The following is a 20,543-nucleotide window of genomic DNA, read 5'->3' as shown; positions in this document are numbered from 1 at the left end:
TCACGGTGGATCTGACTCTTGATGAATGGTAAGGTGTACCATTCATCATGGTAGCATGCCCACAGAATTCAGAAGGCATGGCTTTAACCTAAGAGTTCAGAAGAATTAAAATCGCACTTCTGTGGGAACTGTACCCATATTTTTAGGTCCAAACACATCTGTGGAGCACATACCCAACTCTGCTGAATCTCTTTGTTTTCTAAGGTTTGGAACAGCTAAATTTACTGAAGATATGAATTTTTATTCCTCTTCAGATCTACAGGGTGTCCCATTTTCAATAAAACAGTTCACTGTGTCTTGCTACTTATCATTATAAAATGTCAGGATCCTCTTCACATTTCCTCCCAAAATATGAAAAATGAAACTTCCTGGGGAACTATGGAGTGTGCCTACAGCCAAGCAAGCTGGACAGGCACTGGTATGCATGGACACTCTTATTACATATTTCTTGGGTAAAAGTTATATAATTCTTCTATCTCAAATTGAGTAGACAAATAGTGAGCTTGAAGCTGCATGGCAAAATTTGAGCTGCAATTGGTGGTCTTTCAACGTGATGAAGACACAGCAAGGCTCCATTTGAAGGGAAATGGGAAATGTAGGCTCCTATGGACCTGCACCAGAGCTGCGAGATTCACAAGGAAGAATATAAGCTGATTGGTGGGCACTGTTCCCGACTTCTGGGATTTCAGTTACACTGTCAACCTTATGTACAAAATCTCAAAGCTTTATTTCTCTTTGAACCAATAATCAGTATAAACTCACTTTAAGGCATTGCTGAACCATTACAGGCAACAGTATTCTTTTGATTTAAACTGGAATTATTGAAATAAAATGGTTTCTCTTTTACCACTTTATTTTGGGTAAAGACCTAAGAATCTATAGAAGGAGGTATAATATTTAGACACATGGCTCCTGTTTCCTAATGTCGTGGGGGTCTCCCTCCCGCTTTCAGATTTATTTCTTTTATAGGGTAGACTCCTATTCAGTTATATAGTAAAGCTGGTTGAGAAAGAGGTTTATGACAACTTAGATACAAAAAGTATATTGAACTGCTATGCAGTGTTTGAAAAAAAATAGCAGCCTGGGTTGCCTCCTACTGGCTGTAGCAGCATGATTTCCTAGTGTACCCTTGGTAGTTACTACAGTGAGTGGCAGAGGCAAAGGCAACGACCTTTCTGTGGCCTGGAACATCATGTGTCACCCCGCCTTCTCACCGCCATGACCTCTTCTGTCAATATTCTCCTCAGGCCCTCGGAGATAAAGTGCCTTCTCTGATCCTTTAGTAAGTGGAACAAAGATGTTCCCTGAATTTCAGGGCAAAGCAATTGGTTTTTACCTCTGCATGAAATGTGCAGAGAAAGAAAGCATGGAGCTGGATGGGTGGGGAGAAAGAAAGAATGGAGTTGGTTGGGTGGGGAGGATCCAGGAGGAGATGAGGGAAGGAAAACCATGACCAAAATATTATCTCTGGAAAAAAATTTTTTAATGAAAAACAATTAAATAAATATGCTCTCCAAATACACAAAAGACTCACCTATTACCACTGTTGGGATCACTGAAAGTTTGGATCAGCCTCCAGAAATCTGTAGCATCCCTACCTTCATCCTGTGCTCCCTGCTGCCTTTTGCCATGCATTCTTGTCTCCAAATCACTTTGGCCATGTGCAGTAGCAAGAGAAGCTGGGAAACTAAGTGTTTGCCTTGTGAAGAACATAATTAGTGGGAAGAGATTTAAGATTGATTCTTGAATCAATCCATCTCTGGTCTCATCATTGGGAACAGATAAGCCAATACATATAAAATGTCTACTCACAGCAATCATGGAGGATAACCCGACTTCTCTCTATTCGAAAAAGCTCTGTGAGGTCTAGAAAAATCTTCCTAGATCTCTGCTTCTTCATAGAGTGGAGACTCTCATTTGCATCCCAAAGCACCGTGGGAGTATCTATAATACCATCACTTGCAGTTGCAGAGTGCTGTGGTCTTCTGTAGACTTGTATTAATGAATCTCAAGTGCCATAGGACACTCTGCTAGCTCTTCCTGATGTTTGTACTTGACCCTGAACACAAAAAAAATGACTGAAGCTCTGTCAGAAGCAAATTTCGAAACTCCTTAGCCCAAGTTGCTAAGAGCGAGTCTTGAACTGGTCAGACCCCAGAGTTTTCTCATTTTTATGTGTCTCAACTTTCTTCATAGCTCAAGAGGGAAAAAGTGTTAAGATAAGTGAGTGGGACCATGGCAGGTGACAGAAAATACCATGAAGAGAGTGTGGAGTTTTATTGAGAAGAAGGTATTGGAAGGGTAGGGGTGAGGGAGAAAAGGAAGAGACACCAACACACACACACACACACACACATACACATACACCACACATACACACACAGAGAGAGAGAGAGACAGAGAGACAGAGAGAGATAGAGAGAGAGAGAGAGAAAGGAGAGGAAAGGAGGGGGGGCAGAGACCTGCCTCTTCAGAAGAGTGGCGGAGGGAAAGAGAGAGTAAGACAGGGAATGGGTGAAGTTTGTCTTTGTTTTTAATTGTGCTATATAATTTTTCCATCCCCCTCCTTTCTGCCCCCATCTCCTTATGCCCTCTTCCATGATCCCCATGCTCCCAATTCACTCAGGAGATCTTGTGTTTTTCTACTTCCCATGTAGATTAGATCCATTTATTTCTCTCTTAGGTTCCTCTTTTTTGTCTAGGTTCTCTGGGATTGTAAATTGCAGGCTTGTTTTTCTTTGCTTTATGTTTAAAAGCCACTTAGGAGTGAGTACATAGTATATTTGTTTTTCTGGGTCGGGGTTACCTCATTCAATATGACGTTTTTTAGATCCATCCATTTGCCCATAAATTTCAAGATGTCATTATTTTTTGCCACTGTGTAGTACTTCATTGTGTAAATGTACCACATCTTCTGTATTCTTCATTTGAGTGGCATTTAGGTTGTTTCCAGGTTCTGGCTAATCTGAATAATGCTGCTATGAACATAGTTGAGTACATGTCTGTGTGGTATGACTGAGAATCCTTTGGGTCTATACCCAAAAGTGGTGTTGCTGGGTCTTGAGGTAGGTTGTTTTCTAATTTTCTGAGAAATTGCCTTACTGATTTCCAAAGTGACTGTACAAATTTGCGCTCCCACCAGCAATGAAGGAGTACTCCCTTTACCCCACATCCTCTCCAGCATAAGCTGCCATCAGTGTTTATGATCTTGGTCATTCTTACAGGTGTAAGATGGGATCTCAGAGTTATTTTGATTTGCATTTCTCTGATGGCTTAGAATTTTGAGCATTTTCTTAAGTGTCTTTCAGCCATTTTAGATTCATCTATTGAGAATTCTGTTTCTGTCTGTACCCCATTTTTTTTATTGGATTATTTGTTCTTTTGAAGGACACGGTCAACAAGACAAAATGGCAGCCTACAGAATGGAAAAAGATCTTCACCAACCCCATATCAGACAGAGGGTTGATCTCCAAAATATACAGAGCTTGTCCTTTAAAGGGACCTTTGAACCCGTGTACTGTCGGAACTGCTTGCCATAAGCAGGGGGGTGGACTATGCCATGTTTCCAAGGGGCACAAGGAAACAAACAGAACATATTTCTGAGGAGTCAAATTACTTTTTTGGAGAACAAGAGTCAGGGAATATCAGAAAGAATATTTACAGAAGTGTCAAATGAATTTCATTATAATTCTGACACTTCTCAGAAATATGACTCTGAAGAAAATACATTTCCTAGCGGGCACATGTAGCAGCTTCCAGGAGTGGTGCCTGGTAACCTCCCACCTTCGGATATGTTGCATTTCCCTCTGGCATCGTGTTTGCATCTCCCCATGTGTAGCATTCTCCCAGGCTAGATGGAGGAACATGTAAGCTGGCAATCCCAGAGGAACTCCATAAATCTGGTCAGGCGAGCATCCAGAGACTCTTTGTTCCGTGTCATGCTAGTGACCAAGAAGCTCTTGACACTCTTTATGCCCCATAGACCTTAGCTCTACCTCTACTCCTCAAAATACAGAATTCGCCATCAGTTAAGTTCCAAGAAATGAATCAACAACTAAATACCTGGTCTGTATGACCTGGCTCAACTGATTATGCAGAATGAATATTTTAAAGCTCTTAACAACGGCTATCTCATATAAACTCTAGGTAATTTCCTAATCGTGTAAATGTATCCTTGCAAATGTGAATGCGTGTGGACAATTTCCAACACAGCTGTATCCTGCAGGCGCTAAAGGACACGCTGGAGCCTCGTGTTACCGGCTTATCGCTTTATTGTGTATGGTTTTCAATGAGAGCATAGCTGGAGGTTTTGGTTTTCTTCTCTTAGTCCCAGAGAGTGTTTTGACCCCCCCTTCATTTAAAATAGCAGTATTCTATTCTATTTATCTTATTCTAGGCATCAGTGCTGTTGCCCTTGATGCTCCCCCTTCAGGGACATTTCTGAAGTCCCAGAACTGAGACCTAATGGCTTGGTGGTCACTGAGCAAGTGATGAGCAGAGGAAACAGAATGAGGCAGGCCTGAGGAAGCAAAGTGGATTGGAGTGATGTAAATGCAAACTGAGTGCCCCTGATCAGCTACAAATGAGGTGATAATGAGGTGGGACTTTGAGCCAACACCCCAGGGTAACAATCATTCACAGTGGTCAAAAGAAAAAAATTCCCTTGTAGTAGAAACCGAGTCCTTTGGGGGGTGAGCTTCAATCTCAAAAGTACAGACTACTCGTATTCGAGGTAAACTAGTTCGGAGTCTTTTATTTCTTTTATCAGAGATTGTTGTTGTTGTTCATTCTAAAGAAAAACACTGAGTATCTTGAGAAGTTACCGAGCACCATGTCCAATTCCCACAGGACCACTCCTAGTCTGATGTACATCCAGAGGAAGATGAAGAAAAGGGTCTACAAAAAAAAATACCAATTATTTGCTATATGGCTAGAATCCTCTTACAGAATAGCCTTCTCTTCCATCATGGATTTAAATTACTTGTCAGAAAAAGTGTGGAAATCTTCCAAGACAAAGCGCTCGCTTGGCCCCTCCCTTCCCTTCTGCTGACTGTCTATTCCAGTCGTTGAGGTTTTTGTCTCTGTCCCTCATGCGGAACCATTTTCTTAGAAAATTATTAGGGTTTCACCGACATCAATCTGGAAAGAGACAGGAAGGGAAAGAACACAGGCAAGGGAGGGAAGAAATCCCTGTTTTTCTTCTCCTGTCAGAGAGAGAAGAGAATGAAATACATAAGATCAGTTTTTACTTGAACTCACTCTGTGCACGAAAACAAACTTTATTTCTTACTTTTGTAAAATGCCCAACTCCATGAGCACTGCTGAGGGCAGGAAAAGGTATCTATTTTTAAAGAGCTGCCGTTAGGCGGTTTTATTATAAGTAGCAGCCTGAGAGATGGGCGTGCATGCTTTATAGGGCTATATAGGACAGGAATCCAATCCAGCACTCCTCAATGGCTCTTACCCATCTTAAGTCCACAGAGATATTATTGAGAGCAACTTCTTGGGTTTGGAAACAGGCCGGCACCAGACATGCTTCCTGGGCTCTGAAGTGAGCACAGCAAGTGTCATAAGGAAGCATGACAAGACAGGAGGCCTGGCAACCTGCCAAAGGCCTTACCACAGGGAGAAGCCCCCCATTGGGAGCACAGCTGGCAACAGCTGGGAAATGGCTCTCCGAGACCCCTCTGCCAGGGCTCCCACAACCAGCACAAATTGTTTTGCACCAGGAAAACACAGGAGCAAAGCAGGAGAGCAGCAAAAGAGGGTAGGAACATTCACCCTGCTATTTCTGCAGCATGGGATAAACAAGCCCCAGGCCTTGCATTCCAAGCCCTTGGATCAGGGTAAAATTGAATTGAACAAAGCAAACTATGTATTATTAATGGTGGTATATCTTTTAAAGATTTGATATGGGCAGGCACAAAACATTGCAATAAAAAAGGGAAAGGCTCTTCAAAATTGGCAATTCTTTTTCTTCTGTTCTCTCCCAGTGGGATACTATATACGTGTTTTCTCCTGTCTCCTTTTTGGGAGCCTTTTTGAACAATGAGATGGGAATTCAAAAAAAGTGAGGCATGCAAGCAGGCACAGTACTGGAAGGGGAACCAGGAAGCTAGAAAGGGATGTGGGCAAGGAGACAGAGGATGAGGGCAGTTTTAATTAAAAACTAGAGGAGGGAATAGTCAGAGGACAAGATATTGGGATGCTTCTAGAATACTTATGTTGAACCCCATGGCATCAGCCCTGAAATTGAGTTTCCTTTAGGAAAATATACCTATTCTTCCTTGGCTGGAAGGAGAGACGAGCATTCCAGAAGTTTCCTGAATAGAGGGAAGATGAAAAGAAAGGATCTGTGTCTTTTCCAAGGCCTTGCTCTTGGTTATCCTTGAGCCTATTCTCTGTGCCCTCCATAAACAAGGAGATGGCATTTTTCTCTAATTGTGGTTCTACATGAAAGCCAGAATCACCAAGGAGTCCAACTTCTTATCTACCCAGCTCTATGCAGAGATTCCAATATGACACTTTCTAGCCTGCAAGAGAAAGAGATGGAAACCTTCTCATTTTGTTCTCAGCTTTGTTCCAAAGCATGAGCAATCAGCTCCCTGGTGGATGATGTTTAATCTGCCAATCAGCTTTCTGGTACTTATTGAGAAGCTGCTGTATGTCAGATGCTGTAGAGCTGTGCCTAGAAGCATCCTCTGGTTCAACAATAGCTATACACTGTGTGCTGTTCACTACTGCACCCAATTATTCTAAATGTCTATCAATGGCAATGTTCTTTAAGTATGAAAATTAGAAATAGACTTATGCATATGGAGTTACTGACCTCACCTACAATTCAAAGACAATGAGTCAATCCCATAATATGGTCCTAAATGCCACTTACATGCTGATGGTGTGCAAACCTTTTCCCTGGACTCCAATCTGATGTTCAAAAGTTTGACATTTCCACTAAACAGCCAAGTCATCCATCTCACGCTGCCACACATCGAGCCCTTGATTTCTCGGGCCCTTCTTAGCAAATTCCTCACTTACTGTAGCCCATCACAGAAGAACACTGTCGCCGGGCGGTGGTGGCGCACCCCTTTAATCCCAGCACTTGGGAGGCAGAGGCAGGCGGATCTCTGTGAGTTCGAGACCAGCCTGGTCTACAAGGGCTAGTTCCAGGACAGGCTCCAAAAAATACTACAGAGAAACCCTGTCTCGAACCCCCCCCCCCAAAAAAGAAGAAGAACACTGTCTATTCTTTCAGTTGTTCAAAAAAAAAAAGCCTAATAGAACTACATTCCATCTGTCCTTCCCTAAGCTACCACTGTCAGCAAACCCTGCTGATTCTGCATTTGGAATATTTTTTGAATTTACCAGTCTCGCTGCCTCTCTATCACCTCTTCAGCACAGGTTCTGAAAGTCTTTCTTGGAGCTTTGCTGGGGCCTTTCAGTTGTCATCTCTGTTTCTGCTCTCAGGCCCTTCAACGCCAAAATCAAACCTTAGATATGAAAGTGAAACCCTGTCTTGCCTTAGAGTGACCCCCTTCCTCAGAGTCAAGTTCTCACTCTGACTGTCCTTAAGACTCATGTGGCCTGGCTACCAATATATCCCGATTTAGACCTCCTGCTACCCTCCCTTGTCCTTGTTTAAGATTAATCATTGAGATCATGGTCCTATCAGTCAGCTGCAACCTTCCGTCACTGCTCCCTTCTCTCCATGGCTGTGTGATTGGATCACACCCTCATAGCCTCCTGTATCTCTATTTACCCATAAAGCATCCACCATCTGTTCTGCATTCTTGATCTCCTTTATGTGCTGTGTTTAATTTCAAGTACCCACCATGCCTAGCACGTAACTCTACAGCAGTTCTGATGTACCTCTATCAGAATGTGAGATCTTTGTTGTCAGGACCTCTAAGTGTTGTGAAGGTGGGTATGGACTCAAGCCTGCGGGAAGTGCCCCACTCAAAGGGGCTCAACACATACCCATTGAGTAAATGAATGAATGACCCAAAGAATAAACTGAATGCATAGTATCATTTCAGAGAGTAGTTAATGGTGTAAATGAAAAATCCCAAGAGAAACTAGGAGTCGGTATATTTACAGTCTACATACCATTATTGGAGATGCCCTTGAAGAAATAATATTTGAGCAGAGTTCTCAATGGCACAAGGTAGGACACCAAAAAGATGTCTAAAGTGAGTGAGATCCAGGAGAAGAAAACCCTATGGAATCTGAACAAAATGCTAGTAGGCCACAATGAGTGGAAGACAACAGATGAGGCCCAAGTCAGGGATGAGCTGAAGGAAGGCGCTCATGCAGAAGTGGGAAGTGGATTAAGTTATGGGTTGAGAACAGCAGAGAGAGACTTAAAAAAAATTGCACTGAAATCCTTAGCCCCTAGGCCCCGTTAGACAGTGGAGAGCAAGATGGGAAACGGGCGGTGATATGGTGGTTAGCGTGAGAGGTAGGATGTACTGAGGCAGTGGAAAGCAAGGGTATGCAGATAGACAGTTGAATCTAACAGATATTTGGAAGACAAAGCTAGAATTTGCCAATACATTGACTGTGAGGTTGTAAGTGATTCCTACCAAAATAGAGGCAACAAGAGGCACAGCTTTCTGGAGGTGTTGCCAGGGCGAGAGGTCGTAGTTATATTCAGGCCTCTGTTACAGTCTGAGTCCTCTACGCCCTGACTGACAATGTCACCAACAACATCCTGTTCCTATATGAGCCACGCCCATTTCTTCTCTTACCCATCATGATGGACTGAATTCCTGACCTAGGAGACAGAATAAAGCCAGCCTCTCTTAAGTTGTTTCCCTCAGTTACTTAATCATATTAACAAGAAATGCACCGTACAGGGAAAGCATGAAATAAATCTTTAGACATGAGAGGCTGTACCTTTCAGAGAAAAGGCCAGAGCTGAAAACTTAAGCACGGAAGTCACTGGTGTATCTGCAGCCGTGACATCCAGGAATGTCACTGCCCTCCACAGCATCTTAAGACTTAAAATGTGGATGAAACATGTCCCTCCGCCAAAAACAGCCCACCTCAGTTCTAGGGAGAGGAGAGGAAAACAAAGTGGTTGTTTTCTTCCAAGTGCAGAGTGGGTGATGGGTGGGACTCATTGCTTGTTTTAAGACACTCCTGAATATGGCAAAGAGAATTTACACTGTAGCAGAAGAAAGTAGATAAGGGAGGTGAGGAAAAAAAAAAGCACTGTGGATTCTTCCCCTTGATTCACTTTGCCTATATGCTTAGAGGTGGTCAAAGAGTGTTTCACAGAGTCATAATATTTTCATAAGGGCTCTTAGAAAGAGCACACAATTTCCTGGTCAAGAGGCCCTAGGCGAAAAAAAAAACAGCTTAAGCATTTGTAAAGGCTTATGGTAGAGCAAATCCAGAGAGTCTGGGGCTTCAAATACTAAGATTAAAACTGTAGGAGCTGATACTTAAACAACAGGTGTGAGCTAATTAAGAGACCCCTACCCAACACACACACACACACACACACACACACACACACACACACACTCCTCACAAGAAGCCTGGGAGCCTGGGTTTTATCCTGTAAGTAATGAGGAGGGCAAAGAAGCAAACAAGCATGCCTACACCCCAACTGCTCACAGCATAGAAGCAGCCCAGTTGAGAAGGGTCTCGTCTAAAATGCATGCTACTGTACAGTTACACTATAGTCAGTCGCACTTACCATGCTAAGAATCGTGGCTGAATGTGAGCCACATGCTTCAGTCTACTGCCTACTGGTGCTGGTCTTCAGTGTCCTTGGTAACCACCGGGCAAGACTAATTTGCCTTTGCTTTGAGTCTATCTGGCGAGTGTGGGAATGATTCGGAAGTACTTCTTGGTAGAACTCAAAACTGGGCCTGGAATAGAATCTAGAATGTATGCAAGCCTACAGGACAGGAGAGAGGGGACCAGAAGCCACCAGAGAAAAGAGTAAGGTGTATCACTCAGCAAAAGTCAGCTGTAAGAAGACAGGAACTGCATCTTTGGTCCCCAGCTGCCCAGACCTTTTTGTCCAGAGCCTGATTAAAAAAAAAAAAATCAGTTCTCATAAACACATATTGAATGGCTGCAGAAACAGATGTTTGACTAGAAGAGAGATGGCCCCGTGGGTATATTAACAATTATATAGGTGATAGGCCACAGTCACGGACTGACCTGGGGGGCTAAGGGATGATAAGGAAGTCGCACACTGGGGACTCCTAAAGACTTTCATAATCACACTGAGGACATTCTGGAAGTTGCATTTGTCATTCCCCATGTGATGGGTTGAGCAATGGCCTCCCAGTGACCCAATGCAGACTGCTTTTCTCTAAGTAGTAACTTGCTGTTTGTTTCAGGGTAAAAAGATCCCCATTGAAGATAAGAGAGCCCAGCTGTGTTTGGGTTTTTACAGCTTGTCTCAAGATTTCTCTCAGCTGTTTTGGTTTATGGCAAAGTTGGAAAAACAGTATTATTGTGATCATTATTACCATGATCATTTATTCAACCACCACTAATAATTAATGTTTACTGAGTGCCATTAATATGCAATGGAATTCAACAAGCATTGAATTAGATTTGGCCTCTGTCCAGTGGGCTTGTTGTAAAGAAGAGAAAAACAAGTTATCACCCAAATTTTAATCTCTAAAAAATATGTTTATTTCATAGGCGCCTCTTGGTTACATTTTACTAAAATGACTGAAACTAATAAAGCTGACATTCAGCCCGCTGGCAATGTTTACACCAACATTTCCCGAAATACGTTCTGTGGAAAGGACACTGTTAGGTGATACATGGCAAGAAAAGGATGCTTAGGAAATAAATAAATTAATTGGGGAAACAATGTCTTAAATAAACGTAAGTGTGGCTGCTGGCGCAGGATTTTGCTGCTGTTCGCGTGGGATAATGTGCCTTGTAAGCACCCAGAGAGGGAGACATCTAAGCACATTCTAAACTTCTTTGAGTATGGAATCATTTTATGAAGGACCATAAAAATGTGAATTTAAAAATCTGTTCTTATGTTTAAAATGCAGGATTTTTTTTCCACAATGAAGGAATTTTATTGCTTCGATGCTTTCCCTATCCTCTCTGCTCACCAGAATCGCAGTGGCAGAATTTTATTATTGTCAAGAGCCAGTGTGGGTAGTTCTAAAGGATGCATCACTCTGGTCTGCAAGGTGGGGAGGGCACTGCCAGCCTTTGGTCCCACCCCAGGTCCCACCGCACTGAGGCTACCCCGGCAATTGCACAACACGTGAGTATAGTCAGTTTTGCTGCAGTAGGAGACCCTAAGTACCAGCCTTTTGTGAGTACAGACTGAGCATCCAGACCCAGAAATCTAAACTCTGAACTGCCAGGAAATCTGGAAGTGCTCAGAAAAGTTGCCATGGACTTTGCAGCTATCCTGGACTTTGATGTTCAAATTAAGGATTGTTAAGAGGCTAAAAATAAGTAAATTTTATTAAAATTATTCCGAAACCCGATAGGCGCTTCTAGTTCCAAACATCTGAGGCTCAGGATTACTTGGCTGTGCTAATCCAAATGGAATCCATATCTATATTGCAGCTCAGTGCGTACAACTACTTGATGACGAGGGCCTAGAGCAACTGAGACTGTCGCTGGCTGATGACTCCCGCTGTGTGTGCAAAGGAAGGACACACTCATTGAGAGTGACTTAGCAGGTTATAAGAGTCTCACTGCACACCCATATTCTGATAGATCCATTTGACACTTTTATTAATTTGGGGAAAACAAATCTATCTATAGATAGATATAAAATTCTTTTATTTCTAATAGTCATGAATGAAACCTGTGAAAATGACCTTCATCCTAGGTTGGATAGACAAAATACGCTAAATTCACCCTGTGGAATTAATACCCTGAAGTAAAAAGAAAATACCTATGTCCGTACACAAAATGATAAAAAAAAAAAAAAACTCCAAAAAAGTATTATACGTTAAGGAAAATGAAATTACATATTATATGATTTCATTAATATAATGTTCTGAGATATCAAAACTTGCTCAGACAATAGAAATCGACTTGGCATTCGCCTTGAGATAGAGACAGAAGCAGTCTGGTGGGTGGAAGTCTTCCTCTCGCGGGGGTGGCAGGAAGCAAATTGTCATACAGTGACTGAAACAGTAGTTCCATGAATGTTTACACTTGTCAAAACCCTTCACAGCAGACGCTGAGCGTCCGTGCATTTCATTGTATATAATTTAACTACCATGAAAACAAAGAAGCAGAAATAACTGAACCCTTTACCGCACGCAGCAGCTTGGTGGAATGTGTGAGCGTGTTCCTCAGCCATGCCTTGTGATGAAGGCTTGTTAATGAAGTGATTACAAGAAGTCGCTAGCCATGCACCAGAGGGCATCATTCACTTTCATTTCCTGGAGTGAAAGTGCCCGTTCCCCAGAGGTGCCCCTTCTCAGATCAACCTGGACAGCCTTCCTGAAGCACAGCTTTGAGAGCCAGTTCCACATATGTTGTTTCACTGTGCTCCTGAGAACTCTTAGTGAGAAACAAACATTGTTGATAATAAGGTGAGCTGATGAGTGGGCCTTTATTTTCACTAAGATTTAATTACTGGCTCATATTTCTTCCAGCTTGGATTCTTCTTATCCCAGCCAACCATTGTATTTATTCACTGGTGGGTGATGGATTGCTTACTTTTGACTTTTTAATCAGTGTGTGTTCATTCGTGTGTGTGTGTACCTGTATATGTCTTGGCACACATGTGGAAGTCGGAAGACAGTTGTGGGAGTTGGTTCTGTCCTTCTACAATATGAATTCCTCAGATCAGAATCAAGTTATCAGCCTTAGCAAGAGTCCATACCTGCTGAGCTACCCCCACAGTCCCTATCCAGACTCCTAAGTGTGACAGCAAGACCAGTGGCCAAAGAAAAGTCACATCCACCATGACCAACAATTTTCTACTGAGTCATTCAATGGAAAACATATGGATCAGCGTCAGCATGAGCCATGAATAGGTTTAGGATTGATGAACAATTATATACTACTGTTTTTCATCTTTAAGAAGCCCATTCATCTGGTCTGGCTCCTAAATCATCTACCTAGAGTGGTAGGAATTGCTATGCAAATGACTCCATGAGCAGCATAAGGCAATGAAGTGTTAGGGTGAATCTCCTTTTGCATCTCTGCGTTCTCTCCTTGCCAATCCTTCTCATATTCCTTCTTGCCATCGTCATTATATAGCCCCCTACTTGAGCATTTCTTGTGTGCTGGGCCTTCTATATGCTGCACTTCCATTTGTGCTATCTTGTTCCATAATTTTCTAACTTTGAGTTGGAAGTAGTAATCCTCACTCATTCTAATGTTCTGTGTGTGGTTAATTCTCGTCTCTGTAAGTCTAGGACTCATCTAATCTGAAAGGGAAGGGTGGGGGCCATCTACTGCCTCTGTCCTGGAGGAGTACATAGTGCAACTGCACCCTTCAATCCATCTGCAGTGAATCTTGCACTTCAGTAGGGAGAGTACGTGGATAGAGGTGCTAGGTGGAGGACAAGAGACTCCCACCTGCTCTAGGGATTTCGCTCCGAGTGCAACCTGGGGTCATGTTGTTTGTTTTCAGCATCCCTATTTGAAGACCTTCACCCACAGGGTACAAGTGGGTGGCCAGAGAGCAAAACTTTGAAAATTGAAAAGCTTCTCAAAGTCCATAATGGATGTTTTCCCTTCCAAGTTTTTACAATAAAGTTAATTAAATTTTTTAATACAAAATTGGTCAGCTACATCTCTTAGTTAAATTATATTTCAGCATAATGAACACCGAGATTAAGAAGATGCCAGAGTTCAATAAAAATGTTGAAAAAGTAAATATAAGTTAATTGGTAGGCAAAAATATTTCAAGAAAACAGGATTTATGGTCATAATATTTTTAAAAAGGTATTTAGTAGTGAAACGATTGAGAAAAGCCAAATGACTTCTAAGTTCCTTCCAAGTTTGAAGATGATTCTGTGGATTGAGCTGTTTTTGTAAGTGTTTAAGAGGCCTGAGTGTAAGCATGAATGTGCCTCACTCAGTTCTCAGTCCTTTAACAAGGAGGACTCATTCTGAGATTGCGTCTTTAGGGTAATCTGTCATTGACCACACATTGTACTTGATGAACCTAGGTGGCTGAAATGTCAGTAGGCTGTATCATCCTCCAGGGCACTGCCCATGGATAAGCTGTCACTGCCTGAAAAGACATGCACACGACTCTAAATGTTGCCAGGTCACTTTAAGAAATTTGCACATCTTCAAGAAGTGTATGGTTAATTCGCTCACTTTAAAAAGAAGAATGCTGAGACCTTGGCAGGTTAAAGTGTTTGCACAGGGCCACACAGACTGATATGTCTGTCAGTCTCTCTTGAACAGTCATGGACAGGAAGTTCTCTATATAAATCTGCTATTTACAATGCAATTTTGAATCATGGCAGGTATCACATCACACATGAGTGCGATGTTTTGGTCTTTTGTTTTTTTCAACTTGATACAACCTAGAGCCTCCTCAATAATGAATTGCCCCAGTCAAGTTGAGGATTTCTGTAAAAGCATTTGCAATAGGCTAATTGATGTGGGACAAGCTTTCTGAATTGTTGGTGGCACCATTTCATGAACCAGCTCCTGGACCGTGTCAGAATAGATGGAGACCCATCCTAATTATCTCTTTTTAATGGAATCATCTTTTTGAAGGCCCTGTATCCAACAAAGCCAAATTTCGACAAGCACGGTGTTTGTGCTTCTACTTAAGAGTGTGGAGAAGTCCCACTTGCAACAAATCAGTAAATTCCTCACTTGCTCTTCAGTGCTTCAAGTGCAAGGCAAGTTGCGAAGTTCCCCCTTCGGCACCTGCACTTCTGCAAACTTGTTGATTCATAGACACCTGGCTCACAGTCCTGGAGATGCCTGAGCCCTGAGATTCAGTATACAGCTCTCTCAAAAACTGTCCTTTGTTCACGTTCCAGGCTAGCAATGTCTCAGACAGGAGCCTCAAGAGTAGATGGAACACAGTCAATAGGAAAGACCCTGAGGTTTGGGTTTGATTAAAGGAGTAAGTCACAAAATAATCCTACACCAATTTGAAATTATGATTAATAAAAGAGTTATTTATTTAAAGGAAAAACTTACACATCACCGTCCTAGACAAGAGCCCTCTGCACGACCAGGAAAAGAGTCTGGTAACCAGAAGCAGAGTCCAAAGCAAGAGAGAGAGCACACGGCTACCACTGTTTTTCCAATCCAAAGAGACCACGCCCAAGTGGGCTGGTATCTTAAAGGCTATTAGCTGAAGGAACAGAAGGAGCTCCCTCAGCATTTGATGAAACAGAATTTCCAAGTAGGGTGACAGAGAAGACTCAGCAGTGAATGTGAGCTGCAACCCAGTTGTAAACCAGCCGAGGGGCATGGTTGCTGTCACCCAACTAGCAACTTCTTCCTCTAGTCAGGTGGCACCAAAGTCAGGAATGAGTTTCACCAGGAATGAGTTTCACCAGTAGAGACCACATCGGAAAACCTCTTGCTAATGTGTTCCTTGATATAGTTGTGGACTGTGCTGCTGTGTACACTGTAAATGTGTGTACATATGCAGCGAGGATGCTGGGAAGAAGAAGGGCAGAGTCTTAGGGGTCACAAGAGAGACAGAGAGAAGCAAGATAAATGATGAACGTTTAGTGTTTAAAGAAGAAACAGTCACTTAACTGAGGGTAGATAAGAAATACGGGTTAATTTAAAGTGTAAGAGCTAGCTAGTAACCAGCCTAAGTTATTGGTTGAGCATTTATAATTAATAGTAAGTCTTTGAATGGTTAATTGGAAGCAGCTGCTGAGACATAGAGAAATTCTTTCTACACTGCGCACCTTGACTTCAGATGCATTAGAGAAGTTCCCATTCTCAGAATGTAATCTCTTTGTTGGGTCTATAATGTTGTGCCCACCTAGGAGCACACAGTTGATCTCCTGAGCACTACCACTAGGAAGGGATTGGGCCACCAGCCCAGGAAGAATCCTCTGAGCTACTGCATCATTAGGCCCTCAGAGCCGCACATGCCTGAGAGATGAGCTCTCTCCTAAAAGAGATCATGAAGTCTTGCCTCCATTTCTTCTGATGGCCCAGGGCTCTTTCCCCCACCTTTCAATTAATTCTGCTCCTTTGCATGAATTGTACAAATTCACAAGTTGATTTTCACAAAGCTTCGCTCTGGCTGAGAATCCTGCCCCTGGGAAGGGCAGTGGCAAAGGCCATTACTTTGACTGCTGCTGTCTGGTACCTCTTATTCTTGATGGGAACTTGAGTGCTCTGAGTGGAAGGCTTGCTTTGCCACGTAAGGAATAGCTGTTCCCTCTTGCTAGAAGCTTAATGTAGTGCTTCCTATAACTGAGTGGAGAGAGCAAGCTCTTCAGTTTGCAGTTGAAAGAAATGGTCTGCCAGCCTAGGAACACAGGGAACAAACTCCCTCATTGCTGAGGGGTAAGAGGCATTTTTAAAAAAAAAAACATGCGTGGAAGCTGATGCCTCACTTGGTAGCCTGTTGATCTGATAACACAGTGTCACTGCAGTATGCTGAGGTCCGGAAACAGATAGGATATCATCAGCCCTGCTCCTGATGCCCCTGCCGGGGTGATGCAAGGGGCACAGGTGCTGCAGCTGTGAGCTCCAGCAGGAGGAGATAGATAGGGTAAGCTCCACTGCCCTGCACAGCTCCCGCTGCAGGCAGCTTGCTTCCTTGTGTTTGTTCCACTGTTCCGAAGCCCTGGCCAGGCAGCCTGCTGCTGTGACCTAGTTACCATGGAGAACTTGCACATTCTCGGCTCCCTTGCTGCTTTTACAGGCAGAATTACTGGAGAGAATGTCTTTGCTGCTAAGAAATATAAATATTGCAGAGAGATGCTCATTTTCTCCCTCTATGATGATTATTACAAAAGATATGCAAGACAACTTCATTACAGAGCACTTTTCCCCACTGCAAGCCTGTGGTGGGCTTCTACAGGGGTGGGCAGTGCTCCTAGGAGCTGGATGGCGTTAACCCTCCACTGCTGACTATACAGATGCAGCGTAGGACCAATCACCCATCCACCAGGTTTGTGTGTTATGCTGACTGCGTGCTAGACACTGGGGAGTCAAAGACAGAAACGATTCTGTCCTTGCCAACATAGAGCATAAAGTCGAGGAATAGAAGCAAGACCACCAAACTAATAACTACTTTAAAATGTTTCAGTAGATTCCTGGATCAAAGGCAAATGCCTGAAAGTAAATAGAAATACGGGAATAGTGCTCATATGCTCGGACCCATCTCTCGTCAGGAAGACATGCGGCAAGCATCCCCGGGATGCATGTTGACTGTGAGCGCTTTCTTCAGTTGGAAAGGGAGGGCTTTCAGCATCCCCTCCATTGTTCCGTCTTTTAAACAAGAAAAAGGAGAAGGTGCAGGGCAACGGTGAGAAGCCACGTGCCAGCTGAAGCTTCCTTCACATTTTGCTGGTATTCCCATCCAGTGATACATTCTCTGCAGCCGCAAGAGAGCCAGGGTCACTGGCTGTTTTCATCTGGGCTTCAGGAGATCCTGAATACAGTTTTCATTTGCTTAGTAAGTTATGATAATCAGCTTCCCAAATGGTCCCTGGTGAGCCTCCTCCCACTATAGCCATGTGAGTAAGGCTGGGCTGTAGGTTACAGCAATATGTCTCATTCAAGTAGGGCTGTGTATTGCAGGGCAGTTTCTGGCTCAGCCTCTTGTTATAAGGACAATTAAGCAGCCACAATAAGATGTCTACCTATAGCAAAACTAATGTCCAACCCTTTGAATGAGCTGATTCAAACATTTCTTCAGCCCCCTCAAGTCTTGAGATGACCATCGTCCCTGCTACAACATTACAGGAAACTCTGAGCTAGACACATTCAACTGCATGTCTGCTTGACGAGTAAATGCCAGCGGGATAAAAACAATATCTGACAAATATTTTCAAAACTCCAACTTTATAACTGGTTAGGATAGTAGTCGCTTTCTATAAAATGCAGGTGACGAGATAATTTCAGGAAAGGTACAATGAGAATATGACTGGAACTGTCGGCATCTTGGATGCTGGATGTGGGGGACCTGGCAGTGCCTAGTGGAGTATGCAGTTTGGGGATGCACAAAATATGGCCCACCTTAATGTGATACCTTCCCCTAAAATAGCTGCTAGCAAAGGGGAGAGTCTTCCCTGTTGGAGTTCATATAGCGCATTACATAATCCAGAGCGCTCTCCTAATTACTTATTTAGAACTGTAAGGTGTAGAGGCGTGTGCCTTTCATCCCAGCAATTGAGAGGTAGAGGTACCCAAGTCTCTGTAAATTCAAAGCCAGTTTAGTCTACATGGTTAGTTTCCAGGAAATCTGGAGCTATACATAAAAAACCTTGTCAAACAAAACACACACGCACACGGAGACAGACAGACAGACAGGGAGGCAGACACACACACACACAGACACAGAGAGAGAGAGAGGGAGAGAGAGAGAGAGAGAGAACAGTGAAGATGCTTCGGTAGAAAGATTAACCTGAAACTGCCTTAATCAATGCTACTTTGGGATACTTAGGAGGCTTGTTTAATATAATCAATCCCCCCTAAAAGTCTAAAGATTTTCAACATTGAATTAAATAATTGTTTTTGTAGTTATGGTTTAACAACTGCAAAGGCTCGATATCGTGGTGAGATGTTTTAGTACTTCTTTTTAAAAGCTGTGTATTGAGTAAAGCAAAACAAAACAAAACATGGCAAACAACATTTTATGTCAAAACTTAGCAATGGTTTAAGTACATTTATAGTTACACCATTACCAGAAAATAAGGGAGTATAATTGAAAGTATTCGCCTCTTTATAATTAGCTTGATTATACAGGGAAAGAAAAGGCACATACTTTGGTCAAAGGGGGATGCAGAATTTTAAGAGTCATTTCGGTTGACACAAAAGCACTAAGCATCTGTAAAACTGAATTAAGACAGCCAGAAAATTGTCAGCAATCTAGAGATGAAATGTCCCAGGAACAAAGAAAAGGAATGCTACAGTAAGAAGCTGGACCCGGAAGCCCACATGTGGACAGCAGCTTTGTCCAGACCAAGGACCACGTTCTCTGAACCAATGGTCAGGATTAGGCAACATTGTGGGTTTGTAGATGTGGACCCTCACAAGGCTCTTTACATTCATCTAGTGTAGTTTGTTTAGTTTTCTAAATCTTGACACCAGGCATCTGGCCTCTGAGTTGCCAGAACTCCTCTTTTGGAAGCAGGCTGAAGAGCAGAGTTCTCGATTCTGTTAGTTTCATAGCACATGATGCATGACTGCAAGAGGCTCCAGTCTCTAGGACTTTGTAGCACTTGGCTCCCGTTCTTCCTGACCCAAACACCCCTTTCCTGCAGTGTTGCCTTGGGGAATGAGAGAAGAAAGTTCAATTCCCCAGTATGGATGTCCTCCCTTGAGCATCCTCGCCTGACACCAGGGTGCCAGCCTCCCCATGGCTGCTAGGCATCAGTGTGCCAGCCTAGTATACAGGAGCATGAAACTGCACGTCGAAATCTACTCCCAAATCCAACATTTGAAATGTCTGTAAACACTTAGCTCATGTGATGCCTTTAAATAATAAAACAAGGTGGAATATAATCAAGGGGCAAGCAAGTTGGGCAGACAATTTGTGCTGTGCGTGAGTCTTTTTAAGTTGATGAATGTGACATTGTTCTCCCCCAAAAAAGAAAACTTCAGCAATTTATTTTCCGAATTACCTTGATCCAAATTAGGTCAAGGGAGAGGGAGGGTGGCGAGTGGGAGAAGTCCCAGAGTGCCTCTCAGGTGATGCAAACTCCAGTTGTCTTTGTAATCCCATTTAAGAGGAAAGGCCAAGGTGGCTCGGTGATGCTGGCTAGGACAAGCCTGCCTCCATCTAAGTAAGGCAAGGGCCCTGTTTGCAGAACAATGAGGCCTTCAGCCCAGTGGACAGTCTGTTATCAGCCAGCTGCAGGCTGAAAACTAATCTCCAGTCACTAGCAACAATGGGTGCTGTATCTCAGGCCAGGTAATGAGGAGTCTTTAAACTGCATCAGCTCGATTTTATTATCCTTTAGTTTTACACTTCTCAGCCCAGAATAGTCTTATCTTTTCCTTTCTGTTGTTTTGTGTAACCCTCTCCCTCCTCCACGGAGGAGAAGATAGTAGGTAGCATTTTTGCTTTCCTTCCTTTTTCTGATTTGAAACCACCGCATAATAATAAGACTTCGTGAAAATGCATGTATTTGTGCACAAAATTAAAACTACCTGCCTCAGTTTCTTTGGTTCAAGATCAGATCTAAGAGAGGAAAAAAAGTGCATACTAAGGGCAGGTAGTGCCAGCTCTGGGTGCTCGCCGGGGTCATACTCTCTAAGCAGGGAAGGGATTCATCCAGATCCAGGCAAATCACCAAACCCACTGCTGGCAGCAGCTCCCGCATCAACTTTCATATGTGTTCAGAGACACCAAGCAAGGAGTCAGATCTTGAACTCCAAGAACAACTGCTCCTGTGCAGCTGATT

General features: G+C 43.1%; 1 protein-coding gene across 4 annotated transcripts in view; it reads left to right on the top strand.

Moving 5' to 3' along the window:
• Positions 1-20,543, top strand: part of LOC142846261 (opioid-binding protein/cell adhesion molecule) — a 1,121,841-nt gene that overhangs the window by 1,045,565 nt on the left and 55,733 nt on the right. The window lies entirely within an intron of this gene.

This window comes from Microtus pennsylvanicus, chromosome 3 (genome assembly GCF_037038515.1).
Source record: "Microtus pennsylvanicus isolate mMicPen1 chromosome 3, mMicPen1.hap1, whole genome shotgun sequence".
Classification (NCBI taxonomy): Eukaryota; Metazoa; Chordata; class Mammalia; order Rodentia; family Cricetidae; genus Microtus; species Microtus pennsylvanicus.
This window is presented reverse-complemented; position numbering and strand designations above follow the sequence as displayed.